General features: G+C 36.2%; 1 protein-coding gene across 4 annotated transcripts in view; it reads left to right on the top strand.

Annotated features, from left to right (window-relative positions):
• Nucleotides 1-12,578, top strand: part of MAP3K2 (mitogen-activated protein kinase kinase kinase 2) — a 50,257-nt gene that overhangs the window by 1,953 nt on the left and 35,726 nt on the right. The gene's annotated exons all lie outside the window — the stretch shown is intronic.

Below are 12,578 nucleotides of genomic sequence, written 5' to 3'. Positions count from 1 at the left end.
GAGCAGGCAAGCAAATTAGTCATGTTAAATCTAATCCACATACGTAATAATTTTGGTTCTGTTTTTTTCTTATGTTTTCTTCTCAATTACTGTTGGTATTTATGTATAAATTAGATTTTTTAAATTTTTATCATTATTAATAAAGGTTTATGGAGAACTTTTTGAAAAACCATATGTATTAGCCATGCAAGTTTCAGTTGTTAGTTCTTTTTCATCTATGTTATCTTCATTACAGGCTGACTTTTTATGTTAGCAGACTAAGTCAAAAGTAATGAATAACATGTAATCTGTTGTTGTGACAGCTTGTTCAGTGGTTCTCTAACTGAACAGTCTTTGGACTGAGAGTAATGTCTGCCTGGAAAATACATTATGAGAGTGCTAATGGAGTGATTTCTTCCATCGTTCCCCTCTCTCCCACCGAGCATGTTGCCAAAGGTGTTCTGACCTGTCTAGATATACGTAGCTTGTGTGGAGTAAGGACTAGACTGTGTTACAATTTCTTTTCAAATCTTTTCAGTTAATATTATCCTTATTACGTAGACTAGTATTTGGAGAAAAATTAATAATGGAAATAAGTGCAGCTGATCAGTATAACTTATTACATTTTGTTAGCTTCTGTAGAACTTACTTTCATATACATGATGAGCTAATGTAAATATGTATATAGACTAGTGACTCTACCTGGGTTTATCTAGTTAGCCAGCAATTGTCCTGAAAGCTTAATTTCTAAATTTTAACTTCTAATATTCTGAAAGAAGAACTCACAGAATATTACAAAAAAAAATTGGTGCATTATACTGACAACACTAATTTCTCTGTGGGGAGGAGAAATATCTTGTCTTTTTTTTTCTAATGATAAACTGAATTCTCAATTTTAACATTCTGATGTTTTGTAGTGTTACAGAATAGGTCAAAGTAGGTCATGTATATTATAATTGCATATAACATGCAAAATGGCATTGCTGTACATTATATAATTGGACAGTGGGCACAGCATTCAGAACGCAGTGTGCCAGTTTTGATTCTCACTTCTGGGTCTTTGTATGAGATCTTGACTTAGTAATATATGACTAAGGGTAGATGTAACTTATGTCAGTATGTTAACCTAATTTCTTGGTTAAGCATACATTTTTTATAGGTTTTTCTACATTGTTTTTTAATGCAGAATTAATGTCTCTAATTTCATCTTAAATATGTATTTTTGAGAAGTTGTGGAAGTTCTGGTAAGACTGAATTAAGGAAAAATGGAGTTCTTTGTTAGGATACTGCAGTGGCTTCTATCTGCAGGAATCTGTGGTCTAGAGACACTTGACCGACAAATACACATATGGCATAGTTTAGAGTCTAACTAATGAGGTCGTTTGAAGTTGGACTTACTTGAACAAGGACAAAGCAGAGCTATTTTCTGTGTGCTTTTAAAACTGAGGATAAGGAATTGTTAGTATAGGGAGGCTTGCAGAGTTGTGACTTCCCTGGCGGTTGGAATGTCTTTTATTTGTATTCTGTTTCTCAAATTATTGCATATTTTTTTTAAATTATGATTCCAAGCAGTAACTTAGTTCTTCATAAGAGTGAATTCCTTTTGTTTAGGCTAATGTTCAACTACACGGATGTTTTTTTTTCCTTGCTCACTTTTTTTCATTCTGTGTTTCCTTTCAATCGTTTGTCCACCTTTGTGGATTATTTGTAGTAGTAAAAGATGCTGTTTTTGTGTTCCTGAAGAGGAATGTTTTCTGGTAAGTACCGTGACAGTTTGACAACAGCAGTGCTTTCAGTAGTAAAATTCAGATGTTTCAGATGTTGTTGTTTGCAAAGACAGTACTTCTGAAATACAGGTGTGATAGCACTGATAAGTAGTTTTTATTTGGATAATGAAGAAATCGTAGCTATGCAAGGAAAAAAAAAAGAATTTCAAGAAGCTACTCCCTACTCTGAGGCAGAAGCAAATATACTGAAATTGTATCTGATAGATGTTTGTCTGATCTGCTCTTAAAAACATCTAAAGAGGGTAATACCACACCGCTGATCTATTTATAGCTGGTGCATAACTATCATTATAGTTAGCAGACTTTTCTTAATATTTAACTTATGTCTCTCTCTTACTACTAGTTAAGCCAATTACCTCTTGGACCGCCGTTATTACTCATGCAGGGTAATGATTTCTGTACTGTCTATACCACCTGTTTGCATACATGGAGGCTATTCTCTTATTTCAGCCTTCTCTTTACTAAACTGTACAAACAGGCCTTTTCTTCACAGGTCATATTTTCTCAGTTTTTTTTATTCCTTTGGGCGTTAATTCCCACTTGACTCTAATTTGTCTGTCTCTCTTTTGAAGTTCTCCTGCCAAAATCTTACTGCAACAGAGTACGTTACAGTAGAAAAAACATGTGACAGCCCCATTAAAATGTCATTCGGGAAGGAATGTTTTTTTTATTGTTGTTGTTTTTTGTGTGTGTGTATGAAAACGTCAGTTTCTTGACCATACAATTTAAAATATATGGTATGTCTCATATCCTTTTCTTGTAGTGTTTGTTAAACAAGTTATCTGTTTCTTCCTCTTTCTACCTTGAGTTATCTTTCTGAATCATAGAACTTAATCCTGATCTTAGATTAGCTTTCTTCTTTTAGATATTTCTAGACTGTACAGGATCAGTGTTTGGTAAGTTATTCTATAGCAAATTTTGCAGTTTCTGCCCTTCCCCGTATCTTTCCCAGCACTTGCAATCCCTGAGACTTTTAGATGCAAGTCTGCTCTACAAAGAGAAACAATCATTGGTAGCAAGCTCTTGTAGGATTGGTTGCAGCTTCTATCGGAAAAAATGTGTCTTTAGCAGTTATATATGTTATGTCTTTGAAGTAAGTTGTATTGGCAAGATAACTTCTGGCAGGGTAACTGCATCTGAACGAGCCTTTTGCCATTTTGAAATGTCATCAGGGCATCATAGCCCAGTGATACAGTAGAAAAATTTTTAATCCTATAGGCTTGCTTTATTGGAAGATTTGCAGAGTCAGCTACCAAACAGATGCGATCAACATGTCCCCTGGCTTTTCTCCAGTTTGTCTGACTTTTTATGTAAAAAAATTTTGTTCATAACTTTAGGGGCTGAATCACAGATGGGGCAAATAATTGGATTCTTTTAGCAGTGCTGCCTTCACAAAAAACAAAATAGACACAAGAGTGATCATAAAAAAAGTCTTTAGCTTGTTGCTGGAAGAAATATTGGAGTATTCAGTGTTGATTACCTCTTATCTCACCTCAAAATGATTTCACCATAAAGTTAGATGAGAGTGTTGCCAAAACTATGGCTGTAAGAACCTTTCAGCAAAGATTTGAACACTGAGGAACATCTAGGTCAGGCAGTTGTTCAGATAAGAAGAAAATTACTTGACACCCGGAGTAATCAAAGTTCTACAATATATAAAGAAAATAAAGCATTTTCTATTGAAAATGTGAGAATTACCACCCTAAATGTTTATTGGTAAAGGGCAACCGACTGCTGAAACATGATCAATAAAGTTCAGTCTATTCAGTTGCTGTTTTTGTCTCTCTCACTATGTGCTCTTCTAATAGTGCCACAGTTACTGCACCTTCTGCACGAGGACTGATGAAACAAGAATGTAATTGGATTAGTAAAACCCCAAACCTTCAATGCTGATTTGTTTTTGTTTGTTTGTTTAAATAATAGTTTGATGAGAAATGAATGGACACAGAGAAATAGTTTGGAAACAGTTTCTTCTGCCACTGGTACAGTAAGTGCAGTAACTTCTGGCGGGGTGAGGTGAAGTGTAGTGAATGACATCTTAAGCTGCTGCAACAAGTTTCATTAGAAGATAGCTGTTAAGGCTCTGGGTCTGTGATATTGGCACTGTCATGAATACCAAATGAGGCTTTCAAATGAGAATGTATATGTTGATGAAGTGGCTGATAAGTCTTAGGTAAAATCTTAATCCATAATGAAATCAGAAGAAAGATATTCCAGTATTCTGCTTCCAAGAGTAATAAGCAAGAGAGGATGCTTTGGGAAGAGTAAGAAAGAACAAGGCAAACATATAATAATTTCCCAGAATATTCAATCTCTAGCTATTTTCAGCAAAGGGCTGTTCTAAGTCTAATGTTGTTTCTGTGTAGTTAGTAACTTTTGAATATATTTTCCTCAAACTTGTCTAGTCCTTTTTTGCACCCAACTACATCGATAGCATCCAAAGAGCCTTTGACAAGAAATTCAACATATATGCTACTTGTAAGGTGTTTTTTTCTTTTTTTTTTTTTCTTTTTTTTTTTTTTTTTTTTTTTTTGGTAGGAGGGGAGAGCAAACAGTCTCTGTGCACCCACTCTTCCTTATGAAGTTTTTGTAGATTATTATCATTTCCTCCTTCCCTGGTGTCCCTGTCCCCCAGCACTTCTGAACCTGAAGAGTCCTCGCTTGCCTATTTCTTCCCCACTGGAGAACCTATTCTGTGTCTCTGATTGTACTTTTTGCTGTTCCTATTTGACTGAAGGCGCCAGCACAGCTAGTGATATTCAGGATGTGGGCATGAGGATCTCTGTTCTGTATTCAGTTTCTTTCTTAATAGCTCCTAACACTGGCTTGCTTTTAGGACCACCAGTGAGTTGACATTTTCATGGGATCATCCATAGTCCTAGTTTCATTCATGAATTGTAGTAATCAGTGCAAAGCCCATTGTTTTCTGTGTAAAGTTAGGGTTACTTCCCTCCTACAACTTGCACCACTTTCGTTCACCTGCATTGGCTATCACCTGCTTTATTGCTCAGTCATCTGCTCTGATAAGGTCCAGCTTTGCTTCTTCAGTTGGTCCTTTTCTTGCTAGTCTGAAAAACATAATATTGATGTAAAGTGTATTGTCAGCAGACTTTTCACCTTACTGCTATTTCCTGGATAATTTAGAATATGCTGAAAAATGCAGGTTCTTGTTGAGCCTCTCTGGTATCCTTCCATTATGTTCCATTATGTTAACACCAATTAGGCCTACTCTGATTTCTATACTCTAGCCAATTTACTCATGGTCTTTCCTCTAATGTTGCGACTGTAAAAAGCCTTTGGTGAGACTTTTTCAGCTTTGGAAATTCAAGTAGTAGACTATTTTCAGCTTTGCATATTCTGAATTAGTTTTAAAAAGTGATTTGGAAAACAAGGATCTCTTTTAGCCCCAGCCATATTTGCTCTTCCCTACTTTATCATAATTAATTTATTTGCTATAGGTCAGACTTATTGCTTTGTAATTTTCTGAAATTTCTTTTAAAAAACATTGGATTACACCTGCATCTTTATATCTTCAGGCACCAATGTAGCTTTTAGTGAGAGGTTATACAGTGCTCTTTGTAACACAGCTGTTTTCATCTTTCAGTTCTGTTGAAACTTTTTAGGCAAATGTCATTTAGATCTGATTTTTTTTTTAAGTTTTTTTTCTTTCTACATTTGCTTCATTCTCAAGAAATTATTTGTTATTAGATTTGTTCTTTGTAGAGGAGACAAGATCTTCCAAACTTCTATTGCAAAGAACAGTGATTCAGAGAATTCATTTAGCTTACCTGCAATAGCCTTACATCCTGCAATTGTAAAGGACGAGGACAGAAAATGCCCATTGTAGCTGTACCTGTGTATACCACCGTATGGCGTGGCTTCCTTTCTCTAACACTGCCTTCTATCAGATATTTTGGGGTTCAGTATTACAATAGTCTTCAGTTAGTCCAGATCCATGCAGTGGCTAAAGGGATGGATCCAGCTTGAATTCTAGCTCATTTTTTTGTGTTTTTCATGCTGTGGAAGTGTCAGATCAGGGAGGTTGAGCTGGCTGATAGCTCTCTTAAAATTCATAAAAATAACTTTGCATTTGAGCATCCCTTTGCTCCTGCACACCAGTGAGGGTCCGTAGAAAGAGGCAGTTAGCAGATAGATATTAATGCCAGCTGTAGAAATGGATGAGTTCATTTCTCTGACTGACTCCCCCGATGGTCGTCTTTCAACCCACCGTGATCACAGAACTGAAAGATGAACTGAAAAAGATAAACTGCAGTAATTAGTCTGTCTTTAAACTTTCTTCTGTGTGCTGTCTGAAGTGAAGTCTGTCTGGCAAGTAGCATAACTGCTCTCGTACTTACAGTGCTCTAATTGTTTACAATACAAGTGATTTTCACTTAAAGAATGTCCGTAGGTTATAAGCAGATTGTGATGGAATTACTTTCTCAGAGCATGGGTACTCTTCTAAAATCATTTCATTGTTACTGGTTTCAGCAGTCTTCCATTTTTGACTAGTGGAAGATTGCAGGAATCACTAATACCTAGTAAGAATTAAGAAGGTTTACTCTGTACAGTTAGTTCCTTGGCTTAACTGCTGCTCTTGAATCCTGCTGTAACGAGGAGATACGTACCACATTCTTGTAAGGCATATATGTGAACAGTCTGTGACACCCTCCGGTAGCATTTGCAGTAGGGGACATGCAGCTGCAGGTTTGTAATGGTTTTTGTTGTAACATCTTTAGCCCTTCTTCAGAAATACTTTGACTCTCCAATCTTCAGAGTGAACTAAAACTGACACTGTTGCCATTCATCATACTTTCAGCAGAAGACCTCCAAATGGCAGCAGCAAGTACTAAGAGGAACACTGAGGTTTTTAGGGGAAAAAAAAAGCAGCACCAAAATCTCTTTGTGATAGTCACTGTAGTCCTGTGTAGTACGTGCCTTGTTGACATGTTTTGAATTTATTCATGTGAATTATGAGGATTAAAATTTCAGGTGCCTGTTTTCTTTGAGAAGCCTTTTATGGTGCTGTTCAGTTCATTTAAGATTGTAAATTAGGAAAAAAGTCAAACAGCCTGCAAGTATTGTTCTATGTATTTGTGAGTATTATAATTTTATCTTAATACATTGAATAAGATTTAAACATTTTAATGATGTAAATAGCATTAATCACTTTATGTAACATGTAGCTTCATGAAGGAGAAGGAATTTGTTCTTAATGCTGTGCTGCTGTGAGACTTTTCAGACAATGTGGTGGTGATAAATTTCCAAGACACCAGAATGATTTGGAGGCAGTGATTCAGTCATTTGTAGCCCATTGACCTGTGTCCCTTAATTTTTTTTAGGATACTTCTGTGAGAGAAGCTCTTTGGTAAAAGTAGAGCTTAATGTAAGTAGAGCTTAGCTCCTGGTTCAGTTTGGAAAGCAGAGGTTGATTCAAAGCAGGAACTGAAATTAAGTGTTCAGAAACTCTAAATATGCTTATCTCTCGCTATCAACTGTAAAGGAAGTGTAGGGAGATCAGCCTTCCTAGACTACAGTCACTCTCTCTGAATACTGCTGTAACTATTAAGATATCTATCTCAAAAGCGTAATTTTGCTATAAGCTCGTTGTGAACTAAGTTATCTACTACTTTGCATTTTAATGAGAACCATCATTAAATATTGTATCCTTGCATTCTCAAACTTTCCAGGGCTTTCTAACTTTTTGGAGTCAATATTATTGTTTCTTAGGCTGATATGTTATATGGATATGTCAAATCACAACTTGTAGAACAACTGGCATCAAAGATTTAATCCAAGTAGGAGGAGGTTTTACTTTTCTCACTGGGCCTGCTGGATCTTGCAGTTGATTCTGAAGTTTGTCTCTCAAAGCACTTTGAGAGATGGACTGTAGTTATAGTATTGAAAGTGATGATGTTGCCTTTTAAACTTCTAGCCTTCCTGCAACTGGGAAGACACCATCCGTAATTAGGAGTTGTATTTTATGCAAGTCTCTCTCTTCTCCCCCCCGCCCCCTTCTTTTTGAAATTTGAACCCCAGGTGTAAATCTAGTAAATGTTTAGAAAATAAACTTCAAATCTTGCCTACTTCTATACAACTGAGCATGTCTTATGTGCTAAATTAGCCATAAAATCACTCTTTTTAGGCTGGAAAAGAGAGATTTTAAGTCTTCAATTTCTGAAATTGAAAGCCTGTACATTGAAGAGATTTGATACCTCTACAATGTCAAAAAAGATTTTGAACACTTCAGCCATCTCATACTTGCTGTCTGAAATTTCTGATATTCCACTCTGAATAGTGAATCTGTAGGTTGTGTACAGAAGCAAGATGACATCTTATCTGTGATGCATTTCTATACACACAAGGATTTCATTAACCTTCTTTGCTATTGTATTGCCCTTAGATGAGTCTGCATATGATTTAATAACTTTTCTGAATTGTCACTTAGGAAGACTGTCCAGTCTTGTAGCTGCAACTTCGCAGTTTTCTAAATGATTGTAGTTTATATTTGTATGCAAAAGCATCGTTTAATAATTTTTGTATTTAAAATGGTTTTAAATATGAATAACATTAAATGAAAAAAGTTATTGAAAGTATTTAAGTTATTTGATTGTACTTAAACACATTTTATTGGACTGTGACTTTTATAAAGAGTTGATTCATTTCATTTTCTTGAGCATAATTTGCCTTTCTCCTTGTTTGTGCCTGTTTTACCATTGGCAGCCTGTAGGAGGTTGTAGTAGGAACCTTGCTTGTCAATGCTTTTAGCTAAATAGGAATATGGGTCTCAACATACCATATTTTAATCCATGAAATGAGTTTCCTATTAGTTAAGCCTTTTAAGCAATTAATTAAAGCATTGTGTAATATTTAATCAAATATGTTGGCAAAAGCTAAGTATGCTAATTAGTGTAGTTACTTTTGTTAGCTAATCTGTAATCCTTTCAAGACAGCGTGTTTTGCTTGGCAGTAGTAACCATCCTGGACATTAATGTATGTACTGTAATTTTGCTTGTAATTCTATGATAAAAGCCAAATTAATTATGGTATTAGTTTACTCACAATTGATGTTGAGGTAGATAATCTATGGCTCTGGGGCCTTTCCTTTTATCCTTCTTAGTTTCTTATACAACATTTGCAGTCCACTGAATCTTCCAGATTTCTAAATATTTTGAAATTAGGCACTTAATGCTTAAGTTTAGTGCTTAATTAATTTCAAATATTTGATCTGAAGCGCTTTGTCATATACTGCTCCATATTCTTTTGTTGTGGATGGTGAAATTTCTGAAATTTCTATTCCAATAACATTGTGCTGTGATTTGGATGTATCTTCTTCATTTTTAAAAACCAGACCAGAAAATGGATGCTTACTATTTCTTGCAGTTCTGTGTCACCACTTGCAGCTTCATCATCTAAGTTCAGTCAAATTGGATACCTGATTTCTCATTATAAGTTTCTGTTTGCTTCTAATTCTCTACTGAAAAAAAATGTTGACTGAGTGATTTGGATGCTACTTTAGAGGTCTATTATGCTGAAGTAATTTAAAAGTTGGCTTAGGATATTACATATTTAAGTTGCTTGTGTCTGTACAACAGATTAAAATAGCTTAGGTTTTTGAAAAGACTGTTTACAAGACACAGTGAGACATTTGGGGCAAAGTTTAGAAGTGTACTTACTAAGCTATGTGGGAGAATCAGAACAAAACTTAAAATATTTTGGAAAGCAAAATTAAATTATGCAGAAAAAAAAAAGAATGTAAACACTGTTCCCTTTCCGCAAAGGAGCATTTGATGTGTTTTAGGTTTCTTGTTTAGTCAAACAATCGTTCTGGTGGCAGGATGGTTTAGCTTGGCTGTTCAGGTCCAAATCGTGCATCGTGGCATCTCTGGAAAAGCAGGCCGCGAGAGGCAGAAATAGAGGGCAGTGCAGCTTCTGTTTGATGTTCTCGGGGTCAAAGACAGCTTTTCAGTCCTGAATTGTTGCCCTGGACCAGCAAGTTAGTTATGAGAGTTGCTGGTCTAGACTCTCTTCCACGGTCTGGCAGACCTGACTGGGAAGGACCGGTGAAACAGCCGAGCTGGGTGGACCCACTCAGTTTATCCTGTGCGCTGCAGCTAATATCAGGGTCTGGGGAAATCGGAGGGTGAAGAAGGTGATTCAGAATAAAAAGGGCCACGTGATGGAAGAAGAAATAGAGAGGAGGGCATTACAGCTCTATGGCTCTTGCCATTCCTGGTGTGCTGTTGACAGGCAGGCATCCGTCCCTGCTGGCTTTCAAAGCTGAGGATTGCTTGAGGTGAGCTAGGGAAGGTTGGAGTCCTTAGGGTGAATGAAAGGTCTCAACAGCTTTTTCTTTTTTCAAAGATTTTTCTATTCATTCCCCTCTAATAGCTTTCCATTTTAAAAGATCCCATAATAGTGTGACAGGAAGAACATTTCCATTATTATATTCCCTAGGTAGTCTCTAGTTTGTAGTGTTCCAGATTTGACCCATTAAGTTCTGTACTTTTTCAGTTTTGTAAATATACCCTTAATTTATTAATATCATTGGCTTTTGATTTGAATTGATTTAATCTTTCTCTCCCTTTTTGCACTTGCCCCATAAACACTTTTTCTTGTGGATTACTGGAATATTTGAAGATCTGAGTTTTTGTAAAACAGGACACGTCTGGTGTGTTATTGTTAGACTTCAATTTTCAGACCTTTCTTTTTCCTGCTTAGGTACTTTATTTGTTTTTGGTCTTCTGCTTCTCTCTCTCTTTTGTTGTTTTTTTTTTCCTTCTGTCCTTCATGTTTTCCTGTTCTGCTTCTGCTTTTAAATTCTTTGAAATGGCTTTTTCATTCTTTGGCTTTTTGTTCAAGGTATGTTTTACATCTATATAAAATGTTTTCCTTCCCCTTTTTTTTTCTGTGGAGTTGTCATCTTTTAGGTATTCACTTATATCTTAGAACAATTCTGATTTTTCTTTTATGCCTTCTACGCTCCGCTTCTGTTGTTACCGGTTATGTCAGTCATTGTTTTGAGTTATGAAAAATTGTACTTTGAAGTTCAGATTTAGGTATTACTGTTTGCTGTCTTGTTTTGTTTAGTTAGGCTATTTGGGTCATGATCAATGGAGCTTAAATGAGCAAAAATCTTATTTTTGTTCAAATACTCTTCTTGTTTGTGAGATGAAGTCCTGCTTCCTAATGCTATAGGTAAGATCTTGTGTTCAGCAGCTATCCTCTGTTATTCTTAGGAAACTTCAAAGTCTTGTCTCTGGCCTTTTAAAACTTCCATTGCTGGGAACTCAATTGTTGTGTGTGTGTGTGTATATATATATATATATGTACACATACATACACACACATACGTATGTGCCATATGTATATAATACGGTATTTTGAAAAAAGTAGTATTTCTGTATGTCACATTAGGTGATTGATTCACCTAATTCTGTGATTTACAGAAGATCCTGCAAGTCTAAGCATCTGAGTCTTTAGAAGTAGTATTTTTGAGATGCAAAGCATTTTGTCTGACTCATCTCCTTCACAGGAAGTAAATTGTTACAATCTTTTTCTGAATATCCATTTCTACAATAAAAACAAAACAAAACAAAAAAACAAACTGCCACTATTTACATTTACCTGGCTCTTTGTATTGTGTATTTTTATATAGACAAGCATGTCTCTGAATAGCAGTCCTAGCAAAGTTTGATTTTGTGTCATGTTGGCTTAATTGGCTCATGCCTAATATGATATAATTTCCAATTAAACCTTTACCTGTGTTTGGAATAATTATTACACGTTTTTCTTCTGCTGCATTTGCACTGCATTATTTTGCTTTGGTGTGAGAACAGGGAGTTATGATTTTGTATCCTCTGGGTGATTTTAGTGAAAATTTGAAGGAAGTTAATATCCTTCAGATTCCTGCTCCTCTGAAATAGGTTAGTGGACTTCAGCGTTGTACAGCATCTTTCTGTGCAGTAAAGGGTAATTGCATGAATCTAGTTTCCTTATGAATTTGAGTCAAGACTTGCTTGTGTTTCTTTGTCTTTTTGCTCATTTTTAACATACAGGGCACCATGAAAACTGGCTTGTGTTTTTTGCGTGCTTAGATACCACCTCTGCTGCTCTAATGATTTATTTGGGGCTCTCCTGCAGCTAATTTGATTCTTTGAAATTTATACTTCTGTTATGAAGCTAGATATTGTAGGAACTATTTCGTTTCTCCAGGTGAGATACTGCCGTATCCCATAAACTAAACCCACCCTTTCCAACCCACTAAATCTGCTTGCTTTCTTCCCTCACTGTGCAAGGCTAAATGGTCGTATTTTTTTATATATAAACTTCAAGGCTTTTTGTGTGTGCACAAGTCACAAGACTATGGTATGTCTACCCGTGTTGGTGTGCTTTGATCTCTCAGTAAACGAGAGTACACGCATGCGGACAGTGGGCACAGAGCTTGAACGGCTGCGTTACCGTCCACACAACTGACTTGTCCACTGGCTTCATTTCATTGGCTGTGAGAAAATAAAAAACGATTTCCAAGAATCACCTGGGTATTTTCCTTCCCTCAGCAGCTTTCCCAGATCCTGAAAGACTTCCAGGCCCTGTGGAAGGTGGCTGACGGGAAGTGACTCATGAATATGAATCAGCATCTCCCCACCCTTAGCCCCAAAATGCTGTTGCTAGGGGATTCTGCTCTGTTTGCTGCTCTTATCACATCATCACCTTTTTGAAATTCACTCTCTGTCATCATTTCTTTAATTGCATTCAAATTCAGGCTGCTTGTGTTTGTCTTCAAGACCTTGACAGAATTTTACTTTTGTG

This window comes from Rhea pennata, chromosome 6 (genome assembly GCF_028389875.1).
Source record: "Rhea pennata isolate bPtePen1 chromosome 6, bPtePen1.pri, whole genome shotgun sequence".
Taxonomy (NCBI): Eukaryota; Metazoa; Chordata; class Aves; order Rheiformes; family Rheidae; genus Rhea; species Rhea pennata.
The sequence above is the reverse complement of the archived record's forward strand: the minus strand, read 5'-3'. Positions and strand labels throughout refer to the sequence as shown.